The 19,099-nt window shown below is 43.6% G+C and overlaps 1 protein-coding gene and 2 non-coding genes across 3 annotated transcripts in view; all 3 read right to left on the bottom strand.

Annotated features, from left to right (window-relative positions):
- Positions 1-19,099, bottom strand: part of CIDEA (cell death inducing DFFA like effector a) — a 449,150-nt gene that overhangs the window by 389,407 nt on the left and 40,644 nt on the right. The gene's annotated exons all lie outside the window — the stretch shown is intronic.
- Positions 15,431-15,594, bottom strand: LOC126004799 (U1 spliceosomal RNA). Its single transcript, XR_007494049.1, has one exon. It is a non-coding gene; the product is annotated as a U1 spliceosomal RNA (small nuclear RNA).
- LOC126005179 (small nucleolar RNA SNORA51) lies at positions 18,695-18,823 on the bottom strand. Its single transcript, XR_007494351.1, has one exon. It is a non-coding gene; the product is annotated as a small nucleolar RNA SNORA51 (small nucleolar RNA).

Genomic DNA, 19,099 nt, shown 5'->3' on the forward strand with positions numbered 1-19,099 from the left:
CATTAAAATAGTGTCCTTTTCTATTTGGATCAATCTGTCTTAATTCATTGAGCACAGGGCCAAATTTTAGCTTTGACATTTAAAAAGTTGAAACCCAAGCCTCAAATCTTTTGATGTGACTGAATATACAATTAGGCAGATATTTCTAGAAATCCATGTTTCTAGATTAGGAGGGGTGAAATAGGATGTTATAATTGAAAGTAATAAAGCAGAGATGAGTGTCTCTGAGATGGTTTATCCTGACAGCCGCAGATCAGATGGACAGTGCCTGGAAGGGAAAGAGATGAAACCAAAGAAGTTGAGATTGGGGAGAGTGTGAAAGCAGGGTGGCATTTTGTTCTACACTCCCTAGGTAGAACCCCAGAAATCATCAAGACAGCAATTGCCTGCCTAGTAGGGATCATATTTAATCATCCTTCCCTCACTCCTCCATCCATATGTATTTTTTAACTACCCGGTGGTAGGCACTTTCTAGCACTGAATACCACTGTGTAGAAACATCATATACAAGCAAAAACATAGGGTTCAAAATCAGAACATTCAACAAACACCTCTGCCAAAATCTGCTCTGTGAAGCTGATGATAAACGCCATCTTCCCATGTTGAGCCAAACCTTGACATTCTCTGATTCATCTTTCTCTTATGCTCAAGATTAGATCCACAGGGGCTTCTGATGCCTCTCCATGAACACAAATATCCACACAGTAAGGACAGTGCTGGTGATGAAGAAGATAAGACAGAAGAGATGTCAAGACAGGGGGAGAGGGTCATGGGCACTTTGATGAAAGGGGGGTGCTAATAACTTTTTATACCAAGACAATAATTTTAACATGATCATAATATCCTAAAATATAATAAAAAAAAGCCAAAGCCCCCCCCCAAAGAATATATTTCAGGGCCAGCGAGGTGTCGCTAGAGGTAAGGTGTCTGCCTTGCAAGCACTAGCCAAGGAAGGACCACGGTTTGATCCCCTGGCATCTCATATGGTCCCCCCAATCTAGGGGCAATTTTTGAGCACTTAGCCAGGAGTAACCCCTGAGCATCAAATGGGTGTGGTCCGAAAAAATAAAAAAAATGTATATTTATTTTGGTGTGTTTATGCCATGTATAGTTACCATAAGTATAGTTAAGAGCTACTATCTAAATTTGCTGCTATTTTCTAGTCACCGATCTTATAAGTTGATATTCTACAAAGGCCTATAAGAATGTCCTAGGAAATTTATATACAAATACAGATGAAGAATATGATTGGAAGCCAGCTGCAGTGATTCCTAACAATATGTTTTAAAGCCTTAATCTTACTAGGAATAAAATAACATTCCAGCTTCTTTGGTCTATAATTTTTTTTTTTTTTTTGGTTTTTTTGGGCCACACCCGTTGACGCTCAGAGGTTACTCCTGGCTATGCGCTCAGAAGTCGCTCCTGGCTTGGGGGACCATATGGGACGCTGGGGGATCGAACCGCGGTCCGTCCAAGGCTAGCGCAGGTAAGGCAGGCACCTTACCTCCAGCGCCACCGCCCGGCCCCCTGGTCTATAATTTTGGTTTTGAGCAGCATCTCTGGTTTTGTCATCAAGGAGATGTTGGCTTTATAAAAGCTATTTGGAAGTGCTCCCATTTTTTCAATTTTATGAAAGAGCCTGGCCAGGATTGGCAGTAGTTCCTCTTGAAAGATTTGAAAGAATTTATTAGTGAATCCATCTGGACCTGGGCTTTTGTTTTAATTTCAATATTAATGGGGTGTTTAGATGTGTTACATCCTCCTTATTCAACCATGGAAGGTTATAAGAATCCAAGAATTTATCTATTTCTTCCAGGTTCTCATATTCAGTGACAGAATTTATAAAAGAGTCTCTAATTCCCCCTTGATTCTCTGCAATATCTGTAGTGATCTCCCCCTTTTCATTTCTAATACTGGTTATCAAGTTTCTCTCTCTCTTACTTTGTGGATTTTTGCCAATGGTCTATCAATCTTATTTATTTTTTCAAAGAACCAACTTCTGCTTTTGTTTATCTTTCAGATTGTTTCTTGGGTTTCCACTTCATTGATTTCTGCTTAAGATTTATTTCCTTCTGTCTCCCTATTTTTGGTTTCTTTTTCTTGATCATTTTTTAATTTTATAAGCTGCGACATTAAGCTATTCAGGTATGCCGCTTCTTCCTTCCTGATGTGTTCTTGCAAAGCTATAAATTTTCCTCTCAGTGCTGCTTTTGCTGTGTCCCATAGATTCTGATAGTTTGTGTTCATAGTCATTTGTTTTCAGGAAAGTTTTAATTTCCTCTTAGATTTCATCCTGGACTCACTGGTTGTTCAGTAGCAGGCTATTTAATTTTCAGTTGTTAAAGTTTTCTACTGTGTCCCTTTGTAGTTCACATCTAATTTCAAAGCCTTGTGATCAGCAAAGGTAGCCTGCAAAATTTCTACCCTCTTCATTTTATGCAGCTATGTTTTATGTACCAGCATGTGGTCTATCCTGGAGAATGACCCATGTATGTTGGAGAAAAATGTGTATCCAGGTTTCTGGGGATGGAGAGTCCTATATATATCTACTAGGCCTCTTTCTTCCATTTCTCTTTTCAGGACTAGTATATTTTTGTTGGGTTTCAGTCTGGTTGGCCTATCAAGTGTTGACAGGGCTGTGTTAAGGTCTCCCTTCTCTCTTTTTTTCTCTCGTTACTTCCTTTCTTCTCCCCTTTCTTCTTCTTCCTCTGCTTCATGATTCAATGAATTCATGATTCAATCTATGTCAAATAAAACCCACACTGTTAATTCCTCTTTATGAAAGGATCTTTGATACATAAGATGCAGCCAACAATAATACATAGTATAGCCACATATATAGATAGACCTCACTGCCACATTTCTTAGTACTCGAGACACAATAACTAAATGCTCCAGCCAATATCTAACCCTAAAACCTTCATTTAGCAAGGCCCAACTCCATCACTGAAGAGCCTAGAAACTAGGAAAACCTCCTAACTCCGATACGCCAGCCCAATCTTTTATTTGACTTACTTAATTTTCTTTTTTAATTTATTTTTACTATATTTAATTATTTTTCTTTTCTCCTCTCTCTTTGGTTCTCCCTTCTGTAGGGAGCCAGATTCTCCCTCACAGCCTTAGCTTAAGTACAGCCATCTTGTAGCAAACTGCCATTTTCTAACAGGCTGTCCTTTAGTTGAGCTATACATTGTGTACCTGGCCATGAGTTGACGCAGATCAAAAGAACCATAAGGTCATACTCTTCTGGCTCAGGAAACTCAGATCTATAGATAGAGCATTTGGTGTGTTAATAGGATGTTCCTCAAGAAACTTGTATCAAATTAACAGGCACATGCCAAACCTTTTGAACTGCATGCTTGACAAATGTTTGCATTGTCCCCTCCTCCCTTTGTGTAAAAACTACATAAGTCACGGCATTTCAAAAATATTGATGCCATAATCAGAATCCTTGATGGTCCCCTTTTTTCCACCCATTTCTTTTTCAGGTGCAGACCCTTTCCACGACCATGAATAAACTGAAGCTGCAGGCTTCATGTTGGTGTCCAACATGCAGCGTGAAAAACGGCTCTCTACCGGACACTGAAAGTACCCTAGGGGCCTCTCCAGAAGGCTTGCAGAAGGTAAGATCTCACATAATTTTCATTGTGTCTGACAGAATGGGTCAAGAATTGTCTAAAGAGGTGCAGTTTATAGCTGGCATCAAACAAACTCTCAGGGAAAAAGGTATAAGAGTTAAAAATAAAAATCTCTTGAAATTCTTTCTCTTTATTCATAAGAAATGTCCTTGGTTCTCCATTGGCGGTCCCAGGAAAACAGCCCAGATTAGTTGCCAAGCTTGGCAAAAAGTGGGAAGAGAAAAAGTTGTAGAGGAGGGTCTTCATAATGACAATATTTCTAACATTCTCTCCGCTTACTGGGGCCTTGATGCCACAGAGACTGATCCTAAACACAAACATCTCCTTTCGGTTGCTCTTCGCCACTTTTCTCCCTCTGCCTCTCCCTCCCCTGTCCTGCTCATCTCCTCTGTTCACCCCTGCCACCCTTGTTAGTCGCTCCTGTCAAGTCTCCCCATTTTCAGAACTCTCTTCACTTCCCCCTCCAAAAAAGATCTATCCTGTCCTCTCTGATCCTCCTCCCCCTGATGAGCCCCTTGATGCGGCCATTTTGGAGGATGAGGTGGCCCCTACCGTCACCCCGACTGGCCACCGCGCTCCCTTGCTTCTGCTCCTCCACTGCTTTCGCCGCCTTCTTATTTTACAAATCTTCCCTCTACTAATCCTGCAGCCGATCCTCTTCAGTCTCAGGAATCTGCTCTTCAGAACCATGTCTCACGCCTCCTCTGACTGCCTCGCTGAATTGCAGGCGGAAGCTCAGACTCTCATGCAACAACTATCTGTCTCTAGTTCTGCTTTCACCTTCCCTATTATTACCCATTCCCCCGGTCCTGTCCTAGAGAGAATTACTGACGTGGCTGACCCTGCACCTCAGGGTCGCTGCTCCAGCCACCGTCAGGCTGGGTTACCCCTGTCCCCGAGGATGGAGGGGACACAGAAGCCGAGGAGGCCGGCCCTGCCCTCGCCCGGGCTCCAGCCCCTGCTCTGGCTGCCCCCCACGACCAGCGATGAGCGCTGGGCCAGTCAGCTTTTGAGTGCCTTGCAACATAAAACCTAGGCAGATCTCCATGCTGCTGTGGAAAAATATGGCCCTAACTCTCCCTTTACACAGTGCATTTTAGATAGCCTTGCCAGGGTGGCCTTTTCATGCCCTCAGAGTGGCACAAGATCGCTGAGGTGGTCCTCACTCCCCCACAATATCTGGGATGGCAAGCGAGCTTCGAGAACTGCTGCTGCTCCTTGGCTGGTGTTAATCCTATGCCCCCACACTCCTCTCAAGAAATTTATGAGCAAATGTGTGGCGTGGGCCCTTATGCCACAGAGGTTGAACAATCATGACTTGCCTTTTGGGACTCACTCACGCAGCCGCTATGGCTGCTTGGAGGGACGTCCCCTTTAAGGGATCTCCCTTAACACCTATTTCCCAGGTAGTCCAGGGTGCCCAGGAAGACTACACTGAGTTCATTACCCATCTTTTAGAAGCCACCAAGTGCACCCTGGGCAATATCACCCTGGGTGATAATGATCTAGTGAAACAACTTGCATATGAAAATGCAAACTCTGCCTGTAGAGATATTCTCCGTGGCAAATATAAACATAAGACTTTAAACGATATGATTAGGCTCTGTCAGGATGGTGACCCCATTGCTACTCGCTTGTCTCAAGCTGTTGGAGTTGAGGTTGATGCTGTCTTAAATAAAAACGCACCGCAACAAGGGCTCTCCTGTTTCCTTTGCAAAAATACAGGTCACTTTGCCCGCAACTGCCCCGGTCAGCGCAACACTCCTGCCCTTGCCAGCCCTGCTATACCCTTCATAGTGTGCCCCCAATGCAAAAAGGGATTTCATTGGTCTAATCTTTGCCACTCTAAAACAGATATTACAGGCCAGCCTCTCCAGCCGCCGTTGAAAAACGGGCGACGGGGCCAGCCCCAGGCCCCGTTGTCCCAATCCTTCCATCCGGCAACGGGGCTTTCAAATGCCACACCTTTGCAACCCTCCCAACCATCTCCTGCATTTGAGGTGTCCCCCTCCGACCCCCCTCAAACCCAACATCAGTGGAATACAGCCCCTCCTCCCAACCACTATTAGCTTCCCTTTCCAAACCACATCCTAATTTCTCGGTGCTCTCCAGGGCTTCCCCCAGCAGTGCTGGTCTTGATCTTTATTCCATCGTCTCCCTCACCATCTCCCCCCAAGACGGCGTCCAGGTCATCCCCACTAGCGTCTTCGGTCCACCGCCCCGCCCCCCCGTGTCTACTTTTTCATTCTTGGACGGGCCTCTACAACTATCAAGGGCCTCATAGTCCTCCCATCCATTGTTGATGCAGATTACACCAGAGAAATTAAGGTCCTTGCCACCACATTACATGGCATGGTGTCTCCACCTTTGATGTTCTCTACTTCTCTCTCCTAGGAGCCCTTGTCTTCAAAGGGGTCCTGGGGATCCACAGGTGGGCTGTGCCCTAACCCACTTTGGGGCAAGGAGCCTTCTACTTCCTGCCACTTGATCTGGGCACAGGGAATTTTAACCCCTCCCCCAACTTCCTTCTATCTTACCTGGATGGCAGGATCTGTAGTTGGTAAGAAAGGGGTTGCCTCAGGTGGAGAGGGAAAGAGAAGCAGCAGGAAGAAGTCTCAGCAGAGTGAGATCAGAGACAGCATGGATGCAGAGGCTGTTTTGCTTAGAAGCCATACATGGTGGTTAGGGCCTTATAATAAGCTAGAACACTCCTAAAGCTTCATGACTGCTGTGGGTCACATTTTTGCCATAACCCTGACACCCACATTCCCATATGGTCCCCCGGCGCTGCCAAGAGTGATTTCTGATCTAAGAGTCAGGAGCAACCCCTGAGCATTGCTGGGTGTGGCCCAAAAATTTAAAAATATGCCTTTGGAGGGCTGAAAGTGGCCATCTTATATCATAGCACACTTGCATGAAATGTCACTTCCCAACACTCACCCATCCCTGTGTCACTAACCCCCGAAACTCAACCCTCCCTGAAACCCCTCCTGACACTCAAACCCTCACTTGACCTTCACCTCTTCCCTAACTTGCATCCTTTCTATAACACTCACCATTCTCAGACTCTGGCCCCTCCCTGAGCTCAGCAGTCCCTGAAACTCACCCCTCCTGCACCCTCACCCTTCCTCTAGCACTCACACTGTACACACATCTCCATGCATGCCCTCACTCCCCCATCTTCATTTCTTCTTCATTGTCTGTCTCTCCAACTCCTTCAAACCACCCTTCCTGCTGTACTTGTTCAGAATCTCTCTTGATTTTCCTTCCTGGCTATAATAGCCCCCAAACTGGGCTTGTAATCCCAGAAGAAAAGAGAGAGCTGTGGACTGGACGGAGATGCTGCCCTCCTGACACTTAGCATGGGGTCTGCTCTGAGCCAGAGTGGTACAGCGGTGTGTGAGGGGTGTGTGACTTGCAATCCAGGAGCCACCACAGGCATGGGGGACACTCTGAGACTCCCACAATATGAGTTGATACGAGTTGTATCCTGCTTCTGTCTTGGGTGGGGGCAGTGAGGGGTAGGCCAGCAACTCTCTGTGGGTGCAAGGGGGGGGGTGACAGCTAGGATAGGCTGAGTGGCCCAAGGGTGCAGTGCGGTCCTACCCAAATAGAATGATCTTTCAATGGAGTCCCAGCCTTTCTGGGGCAGGAAGGAGTGGTAGGAATTGCTGGATGAGGCAGGGAGCAGGGGCTCTGTCCTGGGGAAGTCTCAAAGATAAGCCTGGACTTATCTGATAAAGTCTGGGCTGCAGGCAAGAGGAGAGACCTCAGGCCCCACAGGCCTGAACAGCAGCTGCTGCTGGGAGTTGTATCCACCCTGCACTGCCAGGGCCAATTCTGCCCCCATCACTCCCATAACCCTGGACACAAGCGCCTTGTTCTGCTCATTCTTCCCTGGTCTGTGCCTGCCTTGCTCTGCTGCGCCTCTCCAATACCTTCTCCCTGCCTCTGTTGTGTTTGGCTATCAGGCCTTTTTGCCATCCGGAGTAGTGTCTCTAGTTTTGTGGCCTGCCCTAGCCTGCCAGTAGCCTCAGAGAGGCCCTGAGACTTCATGGGATGAGAAAGCATCCTGAGGCCTGAACAGGAAGTCCCTGGGCTGTGGCTGGTGCTGCTGGGGACAGACCTAAGTGGGGAGGATGCCTAGTGGTGCTTAGAAGTGACCCGTGGCAGTGCTAGGGAACCATGTGGTGTCAGGGAACCTTAGCAGCTCCTTACCCTCTGGTCTCTTTGTCTTTCTCTCTTCTTACCCCCACCTCTCTCTCCACCATCCCAAGAACTAATTTCTATTCATCTCTTCTTTATTGGGGTACACTCTTTGCAACTGAACCTGATACCTCAAAGCTAATGCCCGTGGTCGTGGCACTGAGGCCCTGCCCTGCAGTGCAGAACCACCATGGACATCCTGCAGGGCTCAGGGGAGAGCTGACTTATCTGTGTGTTCCTGGGCCACACCTGGCTGTGGTCAGGGCTCATTCGCAGCACAGTGGGTGCTGCACCCGTGGTGTCTGTGATCAATATGTTGCCCTCTGCGGATCCAATCTCTTTCATCTCCTTTCCTTTCCTCTACCCCAAGGGAAGTCAAGATCCACATGGAAGAACTTTCTTTTTCTAAGGAAACAGCTTCAGTGATCCAAGTGTACAGCCATGAGGTGATTCCTAAGTACCCCATGCTCCCTAGTTCAGTGACTTTCTTCCCTGTGGACAAGACAAAGGCCTAGGAGACCATCAGCAATAGGTGTGACTTTCCCAGAAAGTGTCCCATTGGACGATGTTGGCATCTTAGGGCAGGGTACAGGACGAGGCTGAGAGGGCACTGGGAAGGACAGGAAGGAGCTCAAATCATCTTCCCTGCTGGCCTGTACCCAGGGAAAGGCTGGGGCATTATTGCAGACACTTTGAATATGTGCCTCTCACTGCCCCTTGTGAGTTTGATTCTTGTACCCCAGAGCACCCAGGCACCACTATGGTCTCGCAGGTAGTGGAGGGTGCTAATTGGCACCAAGAACTCATCTGCCTTCTCCCTTACTAATGCTCTTGATAGAGGACTGGAGGGGGCTGTGTTGCTTGGACTAGGAAGCTAATGGCACCCCCTGCTGGTGACCTGGCTAGAGTCTCCTGCCTGTCTGATGAGGGCGCTGGGGAACCCCTCTGGAGCTGCATTAAGTCCTGTTTAGCAGGTGAGAAAGGTCATTGGAGGCAACATCTAGACCCTGGTCAGGTCTTGTCACTAAATCTGGTGTAGTCATGACCTTGGGGACGACCCAACAATGCCCTGTACGGGAGAATGTGGAGGACAGCAGCAGTGAACCCCATTCTTAGCCCATCACCCTCCTTCCTTGAGTGGAGCCAGTTCCATGGGCACCTGGGCTCAGAGAATCAGGGGTCCTTGGGGAAGGAAAGTGAGGCCAGCTTCCCACTCTGGGGGTGCTGAACCTCAGGATTCTGCTTTCTGATGGATCTCTACATTACCTCCTGCTCCAGAGAACAGAGAAGGTGGGTCTGCAAGCCAGGTACTGACAAAGATTTGACAGCATTCCATTTATTCAGTGGACAAGAGACCAGCAGACATAGCCAGTGCTGGGTACTCTTTTCTTTCCTTCCCTGGGTGTCCTTCTGTCCATGGGTGTCTTATCCCTTCCCATCGGGTGTCCTTTTCTCCAAGGTGTCCTTCCTTCCCTAGGTGATCTGGCCCAGCCTGAGTGAGCTGTCCCAGGCCAGGACTGGGCAGGTGACAGAGGCACTAGGGACTCTTCCCTGCCCTCAGCATAGGTCTAAAATTTTGGGGCTTTTACAGGTGCTCCCTTCAGGAGTAAGAGCTTCAACATTTTCAATTACCCTGTGGTAACCCTCTACTCATTCTGTCTGCTCCTGAGGCACAGAAAAGGGAAGAGAGTTGGGGAAGTGCTTGAGGAGAGGACTAGGGAAGAGCAGTGAGAGGGTTGGGTGGGGGAAAAGGTGGGTGGGGAAGCCACAGGGATCAGGAAAGTTGGGGGCTGGGAGCTGAGTGTGTGGGTTGTGGTGACAGATGGTGCTGTTTGCCAGTCTCTCACACCCACTGCTATCTCTTCTTTGGTGTTGCCTCCCTCTTGTCAGGGCCTTCACTTCCCAGCCCTATCTAGGCTCCTAAATTCCAGCACTCACTGAGACTGCACACTTCTAGTGGAGCCTCTTCCTTGGTGCCACTGGCTAGAATCAAGCTCAGCTGTCACTAGAGCTTTGAGGACTCCTCCTTAGGTCTTGCTACAACTGCAGTGCAAAAGTCCTGTCAGGGGCTGTGCAGGGACTGGTTAGAGTTTGTATAAGGCAGGGGCTGTGCAGACACTTGGCAGGGGCCTCCTGCGCATTGGTCCTTTGAGCAGTGTCTTGCCTCCAGCAATGTTCTGCATGACACCAGTGATGCTCACACACACACACACACACACACACACACACACACACACACACACACACCCACATACACATTAAAACAACTCACACACATAGTAGACAAAGCCATATTGCAAAATAAGATTGAGATGTATCACATTACCTAACTTGGAGCTATAATATAAAGCTATAATCATCAAAACTATATGGCATAGAATTAAAGATAAGCTCTCTGACTCATGGGACAAAAATCTAATACTCAAAGACAAAACCTTATTTTGCGTGTGTGTGTATATATATATGTATATTCATACAGATACATATATAGAGAAGGGGAGAGTCACTTTTAGATAAACTGACTATGAAATGAAGTATACATAGTCTCTTCAACAAATAGTGCTGGGAAAAACAAGATCACTACTACATATAAAAAACAAAAGTTGGATCCATATCTCAAAATCCAATTCAATGTAGATCAAAGACCTAGAGATCTGATCAGAAACTGTAAAGTACTTTGAGGAAAATATAGGCAGAACGTTGCAAGACCTGGGCCTCACAGGTATATTCAATGATTTTGGTATTACTGGAATAGACAACAGAATCAAGAAGAAACAAAGGGGACTGCATCAAACTAAAGAGTTTCTGCATAGCCAAAGAGATACAGGAGAATACTAAAAGACATTAAACTAAATGGGAAAAAAAATTTGCCTCCAACACATCAGATAAATTCAGTGCCTTCTGACTGTTTGCTGGATCATGTCCAAGGACTTCAGTTAGTGATAACTTTACTGATAACATAGGATTTCTTATAACAAGAGGAACATCTGGAAAAAAATTATTTTGAGGAAAACCAGAAAGAATATGCTTAGTGTTCAGGTACTTAGTTTCATCATCCCTGTCTTGTGTGATCTATAAGGAGATGAGAAGTGGAAGTGGGAACATTCCATGTCTGGATGTGAACCTTTGCTCACTGAGAAAGCTAGTTCAATAGCTTGTTCAAATATATAGCTTCTGTCTGGGCTCTGCATCTGAGAAATGATAAGCTCTCATTTGAGCCAGCAAAAATTCTTGTTCTGGGGCTGGAGAGATAGCACAGCGGTAAGGTGTTTGTCTTAGATGCAGAAGGACAGTTGTTCAAATCCCGGCATCCCATATGGTCCCCCGAGCCTGGCAAAAACAATTTCTGAGCATAGAGCCAGGAGTAACCCCTGAGCACAGACGGTGTGACCCAAAAACAAACAAACAAACAAACAAAAATCTTGTTCTTTTAATTTCCTGAATTCTAACTAGTGGAGCTTTTTCTGAACAAAAATATCTAAGACCTTTCATTTCTCATTATTACCAAGAGAGTCTACATCTTCACATTTGCCAAATATCTAGGTTCGAGTCACTTCATCACATTAATTGAATGATGAATAAGACCTCCTATCCAATAACCAAAATTTGTCCCTGTTTCTGAAAAAAGAGAAAAAAAGGCTAGCATGATCAAGTCTTCAAGATCATTTTATTTATGTCTTCAATACATTCTACCATTTTACTTGCTCTGCTCTTGTTTTCTTTTCTCTACATAAGCATCTGTTTTAGTCTTTAAACATTGAAAGGCAGGAACCATGTTATGATCTGTGATATAAACCTCAGCTTCAAAACTAGAACCTGGAGAGACATGGATCTGGAAGCAAAGGACAACATACAAAATAGCCCACACAGTGTAACTGTGCAAGAAGGATTCAGGAATTCTAACACGTAAACCAGGAATCCCACCACACAAGCCGGGACTCCTAAGAAGGAAAGTAGCTTTTGTGGAGGAAGACTGAAGAATGAGCAACTGCCTTCCTGAAATCTGTTTTTGTTTGTTTGTTTGTTTGTTTTTTGTTTTTTAGCAAGAACCAGATCACACCCTAGGAGGATGGAAGAAAAATACGAAGTAAGAAGAGACTCAATAATCCAATCACCAGATCTCATCCTAGGGTGGAGAAAGAATACTGTGTAGGATAGGACCCAGTAGTCCAACAATGACCCTTTGATATTGTGCCACCTCTTAGAAGTCTACTCTCATGTTTGGTTACTTATTTTCATCTTTTTGTTTGGTGCCCCCCCTTGCTATGTTCAATTCTTATCCCTGGATCTGAGCTCAGGGAGCATTCCTTGCACAGCTGAGGGACCCTATGGAAAGCAGGGTTTTGGACCTGAGTTAGCATTATGCCAGGCAAGTACCTTATTCACTGTATTATCTCTCCAGTTCCATAGTTTCCAGAAGTTTTCTGCCATTCTGAGTCCATTCCAATCTGCATTTAAACTATGCAGGGTTACAGTTTCTTTTGACTCAGTTCAGCTTCTCTTCATTTTCATAATCCATGGTCAAAGAAAAGTAGCAAATACATTAATGAATTGCTCTAAGAAGTCAGTATCTAAGTCACTGCTACTTGACCCATTAGCAATGCATAAGAATTAAAGCATTGTGGGCTGGGAGTTCTTGTTTTTATCACTAATTATCAAGCTATGACCAAAATCATATAAAGATGCAGCATAAAAACGCTTGTCAGAGCACTCATTTTATATGACACAGTTCAGGAAGATAGTGAAACACACACCAGGTGGAAAAACAAGAATTATCTAATGATTCTGTAACACTCTCCAGTGAGAACATCATGGTTATTTTCCATTAGCCAATAAATTAGCATTTAAATTACACAGTGATAAAAACTAGTCAATTACAAGAAATATGGAAAACTAAAGAAAGTGTATCACATTTGCTCGAAGAAAAAATATCTAACACACTAGATCCAATAAGACAATATAACTCACTACCAATAAACACCAAAAGAAGTAAATCAAGCTTTGAAAATTGAATCTATATTTGTGCCACATTTTCTGTCACCTAGACAGTAAGCATTACATTGTTCTTGAAATACCTACTTAATTTGGGTGACATTTTGTTTCTTGGAGTTCAGAAGCCAGTAACTATCAAAGCAACTGTACCTTCCCATCACTAAAGTCCACATTCCCCTCCAGCATTGTGCTTTCATTGCTACTTAGCCTCTTCATGCCACACCAGCATAACTGTCCACCCCCACTCAGACTGCCTGAGTCTAGCAAGCCCAGGTCATGGACTTTTCATTATTTTTCATATTGTCTACTTCTATTTTTTCTCTATGGGGCACAGAGGAGTGGGACCCTCTGATTAATATTTTTTCTCTTGGGGGCCCGAGAATAGCCCACACCTCTACAAGGCCTGGCATGCTGCTGAACCAGCTCTATCCCTAGCATTCCACATGGATATGTGTGCATGTGTGCACATGTTTATGTGTGTGTGTATATATAAAAGTCAAGATAGAATTGGTATGGCATTTTTGAAGGAAGTCTAACCAACTGCTATTTGTTTGTGATATGTTTAGTTTATAATGAATTCCTTTCCTACTTGCTTTTAGCTCAATTTAGGTTTAGCATTATAAGTTGATTTCTTGGTTAGTTTGATACTTTGAATTTATGTCTTTATTACTAGATATTCAAAAATTGCCATAATCATCACTGAGGTCTATTTAGACTTATTGTATTATTTCTCCTACAATAGGAATAGTTTCAAATGTATAATCCCATTAACCATAGTTGTTTCATTAGGACAGTCTGATCACTTAAATTTAAGTAGCAAACAGATGACTTTCAGACATGTGAATAAGACAGTGAAAGTAAATTATTTCTGCTCCTCTTATTATTTCAAGGAGAGCACTTGAAGGCTAGGGGCTGAAATATTCCGATGGACTGACTGTTGATTGGTGCCTTTCTTGGGCCCATTAGCTGAAACCCTTGTCTGGCCTGTTTCTGTAGTTTGGAAGAAATGTGGCAGCTTTATTTCAACGATGCAAATGCTGAGATAATGGTTCTCAGGTGGAAGAGTCACTACCCTTATCACCCCGTTAGGGATCATTCAGCTTATCATTTTCCAGGATGTGCTCATGAAGGACAATGGCAAAGACCAAGCTTCCTGCAATGAGGCAGGATCCAGATTCTACTAGAGAAAGAAGTATCAAGAAGCAGCCAGGGGATCCAAAGCATATGCCTATTTGGAAAAAGAGGTGCCAGAGAGATGGTAGAGCAAGTAGGATGCTTGCTCTGAACACAGTCAGGTACTACGATTACCCCATCCAAAATGTTGCTTGTGCTGAATTAAATTATAAGTACTGTATAAAAGACAAAATTGTCTAGTTTGTTTCTGTTCTGATCTACTAAGATCTTAGAAACAGTGTCAGATCTGAGAAATATAGCCCTATCAGCCCCCTGGACTCTCCTGTGCACAATATACTCCATTCTCCTCCAGAATCTCTCAGGACTCAGTCTTTAATGACTTCAGGCTCATTCTCAACATTCAGGATCTCATCACTCCAATAAGAGTTAGCTGTGGACTCCAGGTGTTCAGTTCTCTTTGTGCTGGAAGTCTCACAAAAGTTCCTGCCTTTCCCAGACTAGAAAAAGCAGAGGAAAATACATGGTAGTCAGTATAGCAATTGTTTACCCAAAAGAGGCCCACAACTACATTTCTCAGATCGACACTGTTTCTAAGATCCTAACAGATCAGAAGAAATAAGAGGGGAAGAGAAATATATGTGGCTCATGAAGATTAAAATCTCTTTGGGCCCAGAGGAAAGCCCAGTAAAGCAATGCCAGCCTGTCTTCCAAGTACTAGGCTGTATTAGTTCCCTAATGATTTCTTCTTGGTGTGTACATCCTTTGACCAGTAAGAAAAGCTCATCTCTGTTCCTTATAACCTGTTTTTAAGTATAAAGTCCTTGGAGCCATCTGATATTAGTATGGCCACCCCAGGATATGCTTTGTAAGAGAGTTACTTGTTTGAATGATTACACTACAACATTTATGTTCAGTCTGTTCTGACTACTCAGATGTGTATCTAGTAGGAAGCAGAACATTGGAGTCAGTTGTTTTATTCATCTTGCCAGTCTGTGTTTCTTACTTGGTGCATTTAGTCTATTGATGCTGAAAGAGAGGGTTGCCATGGGATTTGTGTCATTTTCTTTAGGATTTTGCTGTGTCTGTTACATATGTCTTGTTCTAAAGTAGACCTTTTAGTTTGTCTTTAATAAAATTTAAATACACTTTTTCTTCTGCTCTCCACTGCTGCCTATGGAGCAGATGTTTGTCTTCCTCCTCCTCCTCCTCTCTCTCTCTCTCTCTCTCCTCTCTCTCTCTCTCTCTCTCTCTCTCTCTCTCTCTCTCTCTCTCACTGTCTATCTTTTGCTCACAGTAAAACACACACAATCACTCACAAACTTCCTTCCTCCTAACCTCAATTTAAATTACGAATGGTGGTTTGTAATATTATTACTGAGGGTTTTCATGCCATTCATTTTATCTCCTTTCTGCGCCCAATTCTTGTCCAGAGTAATCGTTTTTCTCTTTTTTTTTCTTACCAGGGGAGAGCACGAACACAATCCCCCACTACCACAAATTATGCAACCGAGTTCCCCACATTTGGGGAAATCGCAGGGGCCAGCACATCCGGAATGCAATGGATAAGCCTCGCCCTGGGGAAACCACCTTTGTGGTCATGGTATCTCCTCTGCCAGGTAAATATAGGAGTAATCATTTCAAACTCTCATTGTCATACTTGTCCTTTCTCTGCCCTAACTGCTATTTGTAGGAAGATTCCTATCATGGACTGGTCCTCCTCACCCTCAACTTTAATGTCTCGAGATATTTTTGCCATACTATCTCTTTTTTCTAATATGGGGTAAAATAATCTATCTGCAGAGACATACATCATTGAGAAAGACTTTGAGATGATGAAAATTAATCTTTTTCAATCAACTGTGATCAGTAATACACTTATTCATTAAATTCTGACCTGTAGCATAATTCCATGTGGTTTTTCTCTGAATCTTTCAAGTTGCTTTGATCACAACACAAGAGCTCTATTTTTCTCTTTCCATTTCAGTTCCTCTTGGAAACCTGCCCCCTACACCCTGCTCTCTGGAGACAAGTGAAGTACCTGGGAAACCTGGTAGAGATCACCTGCAGCCTCTGGGATACACAGATGCCCAGGACCCTCTGCCCAATGCCCAAGCATTAGTCCTCATCCCAGCTACTGACATTGAGACTTCTCCCCAGCCAGGTGGGCAGAAGGGACCTGGGAAAACCCATTACACCCAACCAATGGAAAGTGCACAGAAGATCCAGAGGACATTCTGCCACTTGGAGGCCTGCAAGCAACACATAATTGATGATAATAGTACTGATGCTAGCTGATGCCAATCTAAATTTCTCCCATCCAGGTGCACTGAGGGAAGTCTCTCCCAGCAAAGTACCCTGTTGCAACAACTTGGGAAGCCTCCCCAGTAAAACCTGCATTGTGGCATCACTCTCCCTATTGCTATTTTCACTCAGACACTCAGAATCAGGCACCTGCCTCCAGCTATTAGGATTCTTGCCTTTTGTGCCTGTGGGAAATTCTCCAAATCAGCTGGGAGAAGAGGATCTAAGAAGCCTCCCTGGGGATGTGCCTGCCTGTACCTGGATTTCTGCCCCTGATCATTAGTCTGGTGTCAGTCCTACTACCCTCATTGTGGGTGTGCCTATGTGGAAAACCTCTGACTCCACTGAGCCACTGGGCTGCTGCAACCCCCAAATATCCTAGATGCACGAGACCCTCCACTCTTGTCCATGGCTGCCAATGCCAAATTCTCACTAGTCAGGAAAGGCACTTTTACACAGCTAGTCCTGTGTGTAATGTGTGGTGTCACTTGGAACCGTGTCCTATTGCCCACCTTGCTAGACTAATTTGCAAGTAAAAGAGTCAGAGAAGAAGCTTATACTTTGTATTTTTCCTTTCAGATTGCTTATGCTAGGGACTTCATATTATAATGTTCAAAATTATTGCCATGCAAACTGTGTTAACATTTCATATTTATTTTAAAATCATTACACAAATTTAAGATTATATTTTCTAGTGACCACACTAAAGTACTTTAAGTTTTTTTAATGGAAATTATGGCTATTTGAGACCATGCAGCTCTAGGGATCAAACCAGAGTCACATACATGCAGAATATATGCTTTCCTCTTTTTTTGAAAAATTTAATTGCTTTTTAAAAAGCAACTTGATGATAATTTTTTCATTGATGGGTTTAAGTCATACAATGAACACTCTCCTTCACCAATGCACCCTTCCCTTTGACATCAATAATGTTTCTCATTTACCTCCCACAGCCAACCTTGCCTTGCTCTAGAGTAGGCAAATTGCTTCTTATCTCTCTGTTTCTGTCTTTGTGTCTCTCTCTCTTTCCTTTTGGACTCTGTGATTTTTGCCTTGCCTGTTAGTTTCCCCCATTTCAGTGCAGATTTCTTGTGCAGAGCGATCACTTCCATCTATTATTTTCCTAACAGACACGATTACAATGCAGATTGGCACGATATTTAGAAATATTAAGACAGTCAATAAAAGAGAAGAAAAGTGTAGGGGTCCAGGGGCTTCCTATGCATCTAAGCCCTGTGGATCTAGAGTGCACCCACCTACATTCTTCATCTTTATTTTACTGCCACCAACTGCCACCAACAACCAGCACAGCAGTTAACAGGAAATCTGTTAAGAAGTGAGGTGAACAGGAAGAGGAGGTTCTAGAGGAAAAGCTGCAGATAATAGGTACATGTGTGGAAATAACTCTGTTCTAATAAGGGTAGATTTTGGACACCAGTAAGGATTTTTTATTTTAAATTTTAATACGCTTTAAATTTTGGTACTGTGCTCTACAAATTGAGTCCGCACAGGATCTATCAGGCATACAATTTTCTAGCTCAATTGCACCGCCAGTGTTAACTTCTCTCCACCAGTGTCCCTAGGTTCCCTTGCAACACTCAGTCTGCCTCCCTAACAGGCATATAGTTAAGATGAATTGTCAGAGTTTTTATTGCAAGCTTCAGTGTTGATATGTCTGTGGGTTAGCTGTGTACCTCTATCGTTTTTTAAAAAATGCTGAACTGTACCGATGGGCTGACATATGCTTTCCTTCAGACACGGTACATCAAATGAAAATGTCAGAAAGAAACAATGAGGTAAATTCAATAGTTTTTCAATACATAAATATTGTCTTAGCTTTAACCTTTGCCATTGACTCCTTTGGTATAAAAATAAATGAGAGTATTAAAGATGTTAACTCTAATTTTCATATTACTATCCAAAACATACCACCATGCCACATCAGTAGACCAAAAAATTTTGGAGGTACATTTACCTTATTGTGATATTAAAAATTGGATTGTTTCATTTCTTTTAGAATACAACTTTTAAGATGTTAAGAGTATTAAGAGCTGTTAAGAGTTGTTTAAATTTTGTTTAATTTTCAAAAGTTGTTGTGAAGAGGCTGTTCTTTGACAAATTTTGACAGTTGTAGCTTAGTGAAGTATAGAAACAACGCCCAGCTTTACTTGACTATACGAACACATTCAGTGAAAATGATCCTCAAACTATTATTACTGCTCTTTCTATATTTTGAAAGTTTTGATTAACCATAGTTTCCCCTCTGGCTTCGTAATGACACAAATACACCTGCAGACTCCATCCAGTAAAGATGGAGGAGTCTGATTGTCATATTATTGTCAAGTTTTTTAGGCTGGACCTAGCCAAAATGAAGATGCCAGTAAGTACTGTGGATTGACTCACTCAAAATCTTCTTTATGTTTTTTTGTCCCCCAATTCACAATACAGACCAGGCAAAGGGCCTGTGTTGAGGTGTATATGGGGTACATTTACTGTACCTCCTCTTTCTATACAGTGTAAATAACACAGCCTGTGGTAAGAATTAGGAGGCCCTATCTTTTCTTTTCTTTTTGATCTTTTAATATATATATATTAAATAATATTTTAATATATATATGAAGGATTATATATATATATATAAAATCCTTCACCAGTGCAACATTCCCATAACCAATATCCCAAGTGTCCTTCCTCCCCACCCACAACGGCCTGGACGCTAGACAGACTTTCTAGTAGAAAGCCTGTCTAAAGTAGAAAGTCTTTCAAAATCTTAATGTCCTTATACAGGATAGTAATTCTGACCTTGGGTTCTATTGGTGTTAGAGGTA

This window comes from Suncus etruscus, chromosome 3 (assembly GCF_024139225.1).
Source record: "Suncus etruscus isolate mSunEtr1 chromosome 3, mSunEtr1.pri.cur, whole genome shotgun sequence".
NCBI lineage: Eukaryota > Metazoa > Chordata > Mammalia > Eulipotyphla > Soricidae > Suncus > Suncus etruscus.